Raw genomic sequence first — 12358 nt, 5'->3', positions numbered from 1 at the left:
ATGGCCCCAAGAGGCCATCTGGGCAGCTGACAAGAGCTGGGCTGCAGCAGTACTCTGACTGTGTCCCCTATGTGTTCACTACACCACGGGTTGTAACAGGGAGCACAGAGCCCTGCTGTTGACTCTGTAGCGGATGAAAGGTGCTCCATTGTGATGGAAAATCCAACCCCAACTCTCTAGCCCTTTTGCCTGTCTAAGATAGCCCCGGAAATATAACCCTGTTGTCATAATGTCACAGTTCAGAGTAATGGCCCCTGTATTTCCCCTCCATGCTCCCTTGAGGGCACCCACCCTAGCCTCCCGGCTCCTCAGCTGTCACCTCTCTTGTGCAGAGACTTGCATTTCTCTCCATCTTGACTCGGGTCTTTCCCATGCTGCAGTTCCCTGCCTAAAGTGCGATAATCCTAGCGAGCCAGGATGCCTGACCAGGCCAGCATCTGCATTTTGCTTTCTCCCCATGGGCCCAGAACAGCTGTAATTGCCAGCAGTCACAGGTTCTCTCCCAGCCCTTTTTCAACAAGCACATTTATCCTTACGGTGAAAGCATGACAGAGAAAACATTAAAAAAAAACACGAAAAGTTCCTATGCACATGTTAGAAGCTTACCAGAGATCACCCCTCAGGCTTATGGGGCCTCCATAGGCCAAAGTCATTCCAACCCTTCCAAGGAAGGATTAAGGTGCCCCCTGGGACAGAAGACCCTGCCCGTTTGTTTGATTAGAACTGGAGTCAGTTTAAACTCAGGCTGTTTGTCCAAAATTCCTGTCTTTGCCTGTTAGTCTCTGGAGAATCCAGTTAAACCAGTATAGTTGAGCCTCTCCACATAGTGACACCTCCCTGGAGGTGTTACAGATAGAATAAATTTGCCTAATCACCCTCCTCCCCCATGCTTAGTTTCTGGAAGAACTGTGGTTCCCTTCTCACATGGAATTACATAGAATCCCTGGCCCACGGTACATAAACCTAACACAGTGAGATTTCTCAATGATCTCCCAAATTGCCATCTCTGTCCTGCATGGTTCTCGAGGTAACTGCATTTGTGACCCCCTTCCTGGTGTCTTTGAGGGTGCCCCACTCAGGTGTCCGGCTGCTAGTCATCACCTCTCTCAGGTTCCTCCAGACCGGTGATTTATGCTGTAATTTACTGTGAGCAAGTCTGAGTGTAGTTCAGCACCTGCCTTCCTGTTCTCTCCCAAAGCCAATGACAGGGTTAATCAGTGGCCAGCCAACCCTCATGATGTAAGGTATTGTTTATTCAGAACAAAAGCACAAAGGAGAAAACATACATTGGAATCAATAAACCAGCTTCCATGCAAACCTGTCTGACCAGGTGTCACTCATCGTCCACCTTGGTGGGTTCCAAAGTCCTTCACACCCTTCTGCAAAATATCTCCCCCTTGGTCACTGTGTCCTATCAGGTCTTGGAGCAGGGGGAGAGTGACCCGTCCCCTCTGCCAAGCTGGTTGCTTTATCTCATTCTCCGTTCTTCATTTGATATCCATCTTCAACCGGTCCCAATCATGAAGTGCAGTCCCCTCTAGGGGGCACCACCCGGATTTGTGGGATGTTTAAAAAAAGGGCACCAAAATGATGGGCGAGGCATGGCATTATGGGATGGAGGAAATTGCATGCTGGGAACTTGATCCCTGCTTCCAGAGATCTCTGGGCTAGTCTCTTCTAGCCCCCAGCCCACTGAGAACATTTCCCAGGAGGCACTGCGGCAGATGGTGACACACTGGGATACCTAGTCATGGTGCACCACACTTTACATTGACATAGGCACTTCTGGGGAGCACCCCCGCAGGGCTGACACAAGCAGCCAAGTATGCACGCGCTTGAGAGAGGTACAAACTTCTGTGACTATGTGCCGAGATAACTTGCCTCCACTCCAGTTTGCAGGTAGATGTGACCTTAGGGAGGAAATCAGTTCTTTCCCCTCACTGGGTAGAGATGGCAAGGCGATCAGAGACACACAGGTAGTTCACAATCTTACAAACAATTCCCACATTGGTCACAGAAGTATAGATGTCTAATATGCCTTGAATATTTTGGTAGTGAATTTCTAGGACCCAGATCCTCATATGTATTTAGGCACCAAACTCCCATTGAAATCAATGGGAATTAGGCACCAAATATCATAGAAGATTTGGGCTTATGTTTTTTTTTTTCTCTCTCTCTACCCCTTCAATCAGGAAGCAATCCCTCTATTCTCTTGTCCACAACAAGGAGGATTTCAGTAATCACCTCCATGCCTATTTCATATATTATCTCCTGCTAAAGGAACTAAAGACAATGAAAGATCAACATCCACTTTCCAAACTACGAGACATATTGTCTAAGAAATGTCCAGATCCTAGGATAAGGAAACAGAATATACAAACATGATGTGCCGCTTGTTCTATTGCAAGCCCTAAAGGATATGAAATGCTTTATACATTTATCTAACCAAAGCATGTATGAACTAGGTCCACTAAAATGGATCCTCGTTGATTTTCTTTTTAATGATTGCTGCACTCTAGAAGTTATTTGGCTTGTCTAGCATAAGGAGGAGAAAGAATATTGACAGAGATAAGCAGCTAAGCAGGGTATAATGTTGAAATAGTAAATTATATTGCTTGACAAACATGGAGGGGAAATGCAATTTTTGAGATGCAGAGATCTGAAAAGCCTCCAATAAGAAAAGGGTCAAAGAAATCGGTTATACACCAACGCTATCGACAATAGCCGCTGAGAAACCAGTAGTGCTGAAATCTGAGAGCACATTCAGCAAGTGGATAATAGAAACAAGAGGATTGCCCTCCTCAATGGACCCAAGACAGGATATATAAACAAAGGTCACCATGATGGGGGTCAGAGTGTGCTGAACCCACAGGGACCACCTCCAGGGTCACAGGATCTGAAGAATTTGCTGAACCCACAAAAGCTGCAGAACCCAGAAGGTGGCACCAGACAATTGGACCAGCCATGTGGCCAGATTCTCCCAGGGCTACTAGGCCCGAGAATTGGTGGGAGACTCATTTCAGAGGTTGTATTTCTCTCTCTCTCTCGCTGCTCTTTAAATTCAGTAGAGGAAAGTCCCCTTGTACAGTCAGCTCTCTTTCGAGCGAGAGGCCAAGGAGCCATATTATGGATTTTAACAAACTAGTACCATATGCATCTTCTCCTTCATAAGTCCAAGTACATTGGCCCAGGAGAACATGAAACAGTAATTTTGAGCAATTGCTTTTGATGTTTTAAACTTGTTCCTTCCATACCAAACATCAGAACTAGCAAGGATCACATTCCTAAGTGTGCTTTAAGGTAAGTGCGTCCTTACGTCCTGGAGAACTACTGGGAAGTGTGATGATGTAGGAGAGATATCAAAGGACTGATAACTGACAAGTATAAGGAAATGGAATAAGAAATCCTTGGTGATTTGTATTGTTCTGGCTGGTCTTGGTGCTATTTATGTCAATTGCTTGCATGTTATATCCAGTATATACCTAGAACCTCTGCTAGCTAAACTTGATCTATAGAAGTATCGATTATATACCCATGTGCTTCTTGGTGAATTAATACACTTATTCATTAGTTAAGAATTACCAAGTGTCCTGATTTGAAAAGTACTGTCCAAGGTAAAAGGGAGTCCTAGAATGAACCTAGCACTATAACTAAAAAGCTAGCGCATGCTGGACTCAGTAAAGAGGGTTATCCTCATTCCATTCCCATCCAATAGTGGCTATCAGATTTATCAAATTGGCAAAACTAGTTTATCAGATTTCCCCTTTAAAATCTAACTGGCACCTCAGCAAATTCATAGAATTGAGCCCCATTCCTGCTTACAGATAGTAATAGCCAAATTATATCGCCAGCAGATACCCTTGTAAAGAGAGCTGGGGGTTGAAAAAGCATCACAGCCTCTCTGTTTTATTAGTCAAGTATTTTATTCATAAGGAAGTTATTAGCATGGAGGGCTAAATGTGTGCAGGCCATTTACTACTAGTGGAAAATACGCCCAATGGCCTATGATGGGACATTAGATGGGGAGGATTCTGAGTTACTACAGATAATTCTTTCCGGGTGTCTGGCTGGTGAGTCTTGCCCACATGCTCAAGGTTTAGCTGATCACCATATTTGGGGGTCGGGAAGGAATTTTCCCCCAGGTCAGATTGGCATAGTCCCTGGGAATTCTTCGTCTTCCTCTGCAGCATGGGGCACAGGTCACTTGCTGGTGGATTCTCTATACCTAGAAGTCTTTAAATCATTATTTGAGGACTTCAATAACTCAGTCTTAGGTTAGAGGTCTATTACAGGAGTGGGTGGATGAAATTCTGTGGCCTGCGTTGTGCAGGAGGTCAGACTAGATGATCATAATGGTCCCTTCTGACCTTATAGTCTATGAGGCTAATGCTCTAATTGAAGGGCCCTTTGAGCAAGCGGTCATTCTGTGTCTGCCTGTTCCACTCTTCCAATACTCGCAATTAACTAAGGGCCCAAAATACCATACATGTTTTAATAAACCTCATTTCAATGCATATATTAAATACCAGCTTGATCATACCTGAACCAATTTAAAACTGCGAGACGGTCCCACCCCTACAGACCTTATCAGACTAGTCCCCCTTGAAGTGAGTGGGATAGCTACCCACAGTGCACTGCTCCCTGTGTCGACAAAAGAGCAGAGAGTGTGAATGCACTCCACTGACAAGAGACAGTGAAGACATGCAACCGTGGATTAATTACAGCAGTGGCTGTATGCCAGCAAAACTTGTGTTGACAAAACTTTCTAGTGTAGACAACGCCTTAGTATGATTGGGTACACTTTCAAAAGCGCCTATCTTCATTAACCACAAAAGAGACCTATTATTTTGCAGGTTAACTAATTATTTTAAACTTGAAGACTCAGCTTTCATTATATCAGTCTTTCCTCCATTCCAACAGAAGTCAGAGTTCTGTCTGAGTAAAGATGACAGGTTTACTTACTGACAATACAATTTTACATGCAGTTTAGAAATCAAACTATTATATCATTAACATCTAGAACAACAGAATTAATACTGAAATCATCATCAGACTCCAGTGTGTTATCAGAATCTGGGGGAAGTAATTTAATATCCTGTATATATTTGCACTATAAGTCGTAATTTATATATTTTCCCATTCATGACAATGGGAATTTTGAATAGAAAGCACCCCCAAAACTTCCACATCAATTGTTTCCCATAACATAAATCACCTGAACAAGTCTGGAAATCAATAGCGTTAAACGTCCAGAAGAACCTTCACCCAAAATTCCACTTAACGTATGTTTGATGAGTTTTGTGCACTTGAGCCAGGCTTGCAGCGTGTGCTGCATGGGAGCATTTTGTGCAATATCTGACACATAGCAGCCTTTGCACACCTTGAACAAACCGATTTGTGCTGCATTTCTGCAAGTAAGGGGCTTTTGCATGGGCAAAGTTGCATATGCCAAATGGAAGGGCCTACTAGAAAGTTTACCCAAAAGCTTGATTTCCTGCATAAAGTGTTTTCTTTTTCTGTTGTATTTATTTTTCTAAGATCGCCTCTATATGAAGATGTTTTGATTATGATAAATATGATGGTAGTATCTGGAGGGCCCCATTGTGCACGATGCAGTACAAAAAGGTAAACAAAGACGTTCCTTTCTTTAGAGAACTCACCTCCTAGGATTATGACAAGATGCAATAGATGGATAAACACACATGGAGGTTGGGGGACAACGTAACAGTAAAGCTGGGGCATTCATGTAGGCTCCTGGCCTGCTTCCCCAGCCCAGGAAGGGTTAAATGTCACATACAGTCTGTTCAGGTCCTTCTTTTCAGGCATAATTTATTGGTTGCACCAACAGTCTTTAGCAAAAGCCAAAATAAGCCAGTGCGATATAAATCCAACAGTTTCCTTTCCCCTGACCCAGGGCCATCCTTGCCACAGCTTCCCTGCTCTTGGCAGCTCTTCTCCGGTCCTCTCAAGGTATATCTACACTGTAGTTAGACACCTGCGGGTGGCCATGTCAGCTGGCTTGGGTTCGTACAGCTGTTAAATTGCGGTGTGGCCTGGAGCCCAAATTCAGGGACCCTCCTGCCATGCAGGGTCCGAGAGCCTAGGGTACAATCCAAGCAGACTCATTAAACCAACCACTAGATGGGGACAGAGACCCATCCATCCCTTGTGTGCATTAGCTGGTACCATTAACACTTCATGGGCAAAAAGTAGAGCTGGTTGAAATTTTTCAAACAAAACGTTTTCCCCATCAAAAATGGCCTATTTGCAAAATAGAAAATTTTGCACCAAAAATTTGTGTTTTTCTAAACATTTCACAAAACTCTTTTCATAAATAAAAAAACCTCTTTACATATATATATATATATATATATGCAAAACTAATAATTTACTTTAAAAAACTATATACATTTTTAGTTTCTCATTAATTTTTTCCTTCTGTTCGCTTTTTCTTTTCTTTCCTTTTTTTCCCTATCACAGAGAGCGGGTGCAAAAGGGGAAAAAAGGGGGTGGGGGATAACTAAGGAAAAAGAAAGGGAAAGAGAAAGGAAGGAAATTTTGAAAATGAAATATCTGAAAGGCAGGTTTGTTTAGAACTTGGCAAAATGAAAGCAATGTTGACATTTTTTTGCAAACAATTATTTCCCCATATTTCTACCAGCTTTAGTAAAAAGGGAAAAGGAAGATTTGTCAAGGGCACCTTTAGCCTTTTGAAAGGCTAGCAACTTTAAAAATGGGTGCTTAATGTTAGGCTCTTGTATCTATAGTTAGCACCTAAACAGATGGGCAGATTTTCAGAAGTGAGCAAATGACAGTTCCCATTGAGGGCAGTAGGACAAACTTGTGGTCATAAAACAGTATTGCAACATAGAGATTTCAGACCCTGCCAAGAAATATTTATATCCCAATATAAAATTGTTTTCATAGGCATTTTAACAAAAATTCATAGAAACGTTAGGATTGACCTAGTTCTGGCAAAAAAACAAACAAACAACCCCCCCGCCCCTACATTTGAGATCTAAAATGACCTGAAGATGTCCCTTTCAAGATACTATTAACAGAAAAGCTCCATATTTCATTAAAATTAAGTTATAATTCAAGCCTGTGGTGATCTCAAAATCTGACTCTATCAGCATAGCATCTGTGTTATCTAATATTTTGACTGAGCCAAATTCTGCTCTGCATTGAAGTCAATGAAATCATCCTGGATTTACAGTGGTTAACTGAGAGCAGAAACGTGCATACTGCATCTATACATAGCTCTAATCACTGCTCCTTGTCCTGTTTATTTTCTGCTTGTTTATTCTGTTGTCTTAGTGTTTACACAATATGCCTTTTCGGAGTCTTTTCCATTTTTAATCTCTGATCCAGCAGTCTCAATCCCTCCAAGTTCATGACCCACTAGGGAAAGGGCAAGATTGGGAAACTCAGTTTTCCCTGGTGCTTATGTCGCTTGAATCTGTGCTATAGATGCACAAATATGCATTGACTCTGCAGTCTCTCACTCTGAGTCCGATGTGTTTCAGAAGATCAAACTGCTTGGCAGAGCGTCTCAAATACTCCAGGACTTTGGAATTGCGTAGATAGTTTGGACCATTGTCTGGCATTGGAAAGTCATTGAAGCATGACATCTCCTTGAAAGGGTTAACGGTTACAGATTGGTAGATACTGGTGCTGTCATCTTCCGTGCGGTCCTACAGAACACATCCCAAGCACAATTCAGTATAGCTTCATCGATTCCAAGGCCAAAAGGATACAGTGATCATCTACTCTGACTTCATGTATAACACACCCCTAAAATTCCCCCCAAATAGTTCCTTTTGAACTAACGCATATCCTCTTATTTATTTACCACTGCCTCCATGTGTGTGTTATCAGCAAACATTCAGGTATGATTTCCTATTCTAAGCAACACAGCTCATAAGGGGAATCACCCCCGTTCTTAGAATCCTAGAAATGTTGGGGTGGAAAGGACCTTGAGAGGTCATCTAGTTCACTCCTCATACTGAGGCCAGGATTAATTATACCTCGCCCATCCCTGACAGATGTTTGTCTAACCTGTTCTTAAAATCTTTCAAAGACAGGGATACCTCAATCTCCCAAGGTAACCCTTTCCAGGGCTTAACCATCCTTATGGTTAGAAAGCTTTTCCTATATCTAACCTGAATTTCCCTTCCTGCAAACTAAGCCAATTTCGTCTTGTCCTGCCCTCCATGGACATGGAGAACTCATCACCATCCTCTTGCTAGCCACCTTTAACATATGTATAGACTAATGTCCCCCCTCGGCATTCTCTTCTCTCAATTAGGAACTGCCTTGCAGAGTTCCTCCCCGATGGTTCTTTTTGCTCCCTGGGGAATAGGTGGGGGAGCCCACCGCAAACCTGGAGTAGGCCTAGAGATCCCAAATGATCACTTGGGACTGCAAAAACTCTGTGCCTCCAACTCAGCTCTGGCCCCAGAAGGATCTTCTGGCTTCTAGGAAGGACCTGGAACAGAAGATGGTGTAATTTACAAAAGACAGGCAATGAATCCCCCACTGACTGTGAATCTCCAGAGTCCCCCGATATCATCACTTCCCTCGAAGCAGATGGGCCAGAGCCCCTCATCCAAGCAGTATTTAATAGAGCTCAGGCCACTCATGCCAGCTCCGCTAATTGCAACTCTCTTGGCCATGGTCTCTTATCATTGGGGGCATGTCACGCAGTGTAGTCAGTGCATGGAATCGCCAGGGAGCACAGTCTGCACCTGCATTAGCTGAGTGGGATGGTTTAGTAGATGGTAGGTCCAATTCCCCTGTCTGCACTAGGGTAAATCCATAGTAACTCTAGATCCATTAGCCCAGATCTCTGGCAGGTGTTACTCAGTTTAGTGCCATTGAAATCACCAGTGTTATGCTGATTTATACTAGCTGAAGATTCCAGTCCAATGGGGTTACCCTGCTGTAAAACTATTGCAGATGACTGGCAAATCACGCCCTCTAACGTTTGGTAAGCACCCCAGGTGCAAAGATGGGGTTGGGGGTGCAATTTTAATCGCTGCAACTGGTTTAACAGAGCACAGTCTATAAACGTGAGAATTGAGGGACTGGCTTCCCCATGCTTGGGTCATTATTGCTGCATTCTCCTACTTCTTTAGTTGTGCAGCTCACTTCTCTTTGTGTGTGCATGACGGGGAGCTTGTGGCCCAAGGGGAAGAGCTGAGTACGGTTAGTCTGCCACACAGTGTTTTTGACACAGAAAGAGAACAGGTTTCTTTTAACCCTTCAGACCCCTGTGTGTGTTCTGCCAATTGTCCTGAGTATTGTGATATGATGCAGCGTGTTAAATATTAGAGTTTATAGGTGCCCCCTTGGGCTGCAAGAGGTGGTGACCTGATTAAGCAGAGTAACTGGTTTGGGTAGGAAGCAGCTGAATCCTCCTTCCCAGGAGGAATAGCAACAGTGGAAGTGGCTACAGGTTGCTAGTGCAGTGTCCCCTGCTGCTCCTCCACAGGGGTCAATGCCTAGGGGTCCACAGAACCTTTCCCCTAATCCTTTTGTGCCCCCCATTCCAGATCCTGGGCTTATGCAACAAGTTCCTATAGAGCAGAGCTCCATGATAATTTCTGGTGAACCTTCAACAATACACAATACCAAGCTTTACCTAGGAGTTTTCAATCCTTTTAGTACCTTACCTAGGAGTTTTCAATCCTGGCTCTTCAAGTGCTTTGCAAAGGAGGATGAGAACCATCTTTATGTTACACACGGGGAAACTGAGGCACAGACCAGTGCAGCAACAACCCCCAGATCACACAACAGGCTCAGTGGCAGAGCCAGGGGTAGAAGCCAGGTTTCCTGGATACCGGTGGGTTGGCTTAGCTGACATGAGCAGGCCCAAGTCAAGACAAGACATGTTTGAACAAGTAACTGCCGAACAAAGCCAAAAATAGTAACAACTAACTGGTGAATAAGAGAGGCAGAGACTAACTAAACCAGTGATACTCAGACCTCAGTGGTTCAGTAGCCAAATTAGCAATCAACATTACCCAGAAGAGCCACAGGTTTGTGAATTCATTGTTTCCTTTACTACAGTATTATAGATTCATGTTGAAGCAGTATGACGGGGGAAATATTTAGTTTTATATATACTTTTCACAGCATGACTGACCAAGTAGTATTATTTTATCAACTGCAATTGTTTGATAACATAGTAAAAGCATCCTGATCGGTTAATAATTGAAATCACACACAGCGTTTTAATATCATGTGCTGCAAAGATCCACAGGAGACACATTGAAGAGCCACTTGCAGCTCGCAAGCCTCAGTTTGAGTGTCACTGAATTAAACTAGCGATTGTGGGGATGTTTATAGTAAAGAAAAAAACAAAAAGCAAAACGAATTAAATGAGGCAGAAATACCCTGAACGGCCATACGCAATCTGCAAAGCAATTGGTCTTTACATGCGAGAAGTACAGAGATTAGTAACTAGTAAAGATGTCTATAAACTGGGCTGTGTGTGACATGGATTGGAACTGTGGCATCACCCAGTACCTACCTCCCTGCATCTGGGCCTCCCTGCATCTGGGCAAAGAGCTGTTACATGCCTAAAGGAACCTCAGTGATGAGCTGGAGTTGAATGGCCTTTTTTGGATCCCAGAGATCTGAATTCAGGGCTGTCCCACAACTAGACGAGATGTTCTAGATAAGTTGAGTGGAAAGGTCTTCGAGGGAATCCCAACAAGTCCAGCGTGCTACCCACTGGATGGTGGTGCCTCCAACAGGGCAGAACTGGTAATAAACAGAGTTCTCCAGGATGCACGGGCTGATTCTAGCAATGAAGGCTAGTCAATTTCACTGATTACTTGGATAATTATTATTTTTATTAATCATGTGTATTATAATAGGGTCTATGGCCATCCATTGTGCTAAGTACTGTACAAACTCAGAGGATTGGGCAGGCCCTGCCCTGAAGCACTTACAATCTAAACCAGGCCTTTACATTGCTTTTTCCCATTTTGTATGAGTCTCTTTCAGTTACATGGAGCCAAAATCATTTATAGAAAAGCTGGGGGGCTGGGGAGAATTGTCACTGTCTGAACCTATTTTTAACTCTTTTTTAAAAAAAAATTGGTTAGATTTTAGGTTGACCACTTGCTTTTCATTACAGGAGCAGGAAAAAGATTGAAATGTTTTTGTTTCTTTATGGCACTTTCTAGGCAGAATTGATTACAAAACGGCATTCCTCACTTTGACCGGTCTGTTTATCATTAAAGAGCTAGGCAGAGGTCATCAGAGTAACTTTTTCCACCTGGAGCAAGGCTCCTTTTCTGTAGCAGAGAGAGGAACATTTGCTATCTCGGGGGAGAACAAGCACCTAGAAATAACTCCGCTTAGCAGCCGTTGAAGCCCAGGATCAGAACTAAGCACTGAAATGCTCCTCCAGCAAGTTCTCCTTTCCAGGATGGTTGAAAATCCTGCAAAACAGGTTTGCATCTCCCTGTCAGGCGCTCCATCAGGGGCTGTTCTCAATATGTGCAGCCTGGGCTTTGATCACGGTTTGACTTGCATTCTTGTGGTACAGTGCTGCAAATAACTGTAACGGGAGGGGTTGCGTGTGAGAGAGGCGAGGTTGAGTGGTAGGGTATGTTTTTTTAACCACTGTTTGTTTTTTAACAGATCCAGAGGAAAGGATATAGCCCCCTTATGACAAATGGAGGGACTCCATTCACCCATAGGAGTTAGCAGCGTCATTGAAAAGGCCAAAGAGCTGTGGCCTCCTTGCAGATCAAGCGTGACTGGGATTGATATGCAGCTAGGTGCTTAAGGTGCTCTAGCTGTATATTCAGTTTATCTCTTAATGTAGGCTTATTGCGCCACTGAAGTTTTTGAAGTTTTGAAGTTTTTGAAGTTTTTGCACAGCTACAGACTGGGGACCGATGGGCTAGGTAGCAATTCTGCAGAAAAGGACCTGGGGGCTACAGTGGATAAGAAGCTGGATATGAGTCAGCAGTGTGCCCTGGTTGCCAAGAAGGCTAATAGCATATTGGGCTGCATTAGTAGGAGCATTGCCAATAGATCGAGGGAAGCAATTATTCCCCTCTATTCGGCATTGGTGAGGCCACATTTGGAGCGTTGTGTCCAGTTTTGGGCCCCCCACTACAAAAAGGATGTGGACAAGTTGGAGAGAGTCCAGAGAAGGGCAACAAAATGATTAGAGGGCTGGAGCACAAGACTTATGAGGAGAGGCTGAGGGAACTAGGCTTGTTTAGTCTGCAAAAGAGAAGAATGAGGGGGGATTTGATAGCAGCCTTTAACTACCTGAAAGGGGGTTCTAGAGAGGATGGAGCTAGGCTGTTCTCAATGGTGGTAGATGACAGAA

Source organism: Emydura macquarii, unplaced genomic scaffold (assembly GCF_026122565.2).
Source record: "Emydura macquarii macquarii isolate MOO-44397 ecotype Brisbane River unplaced genomic scaffold, CSIRO-AGI_Emac_v2 contig_3287, whole genome shotgun sequence".
Taxonomy (NCBI): Eukaryota; Metazoa; Chordata; order Testudines; family Chelidae; genus Emydura; species Emydura macquarii.
This window is presented reverse-complemented; position numbering follows the sequence as displayed.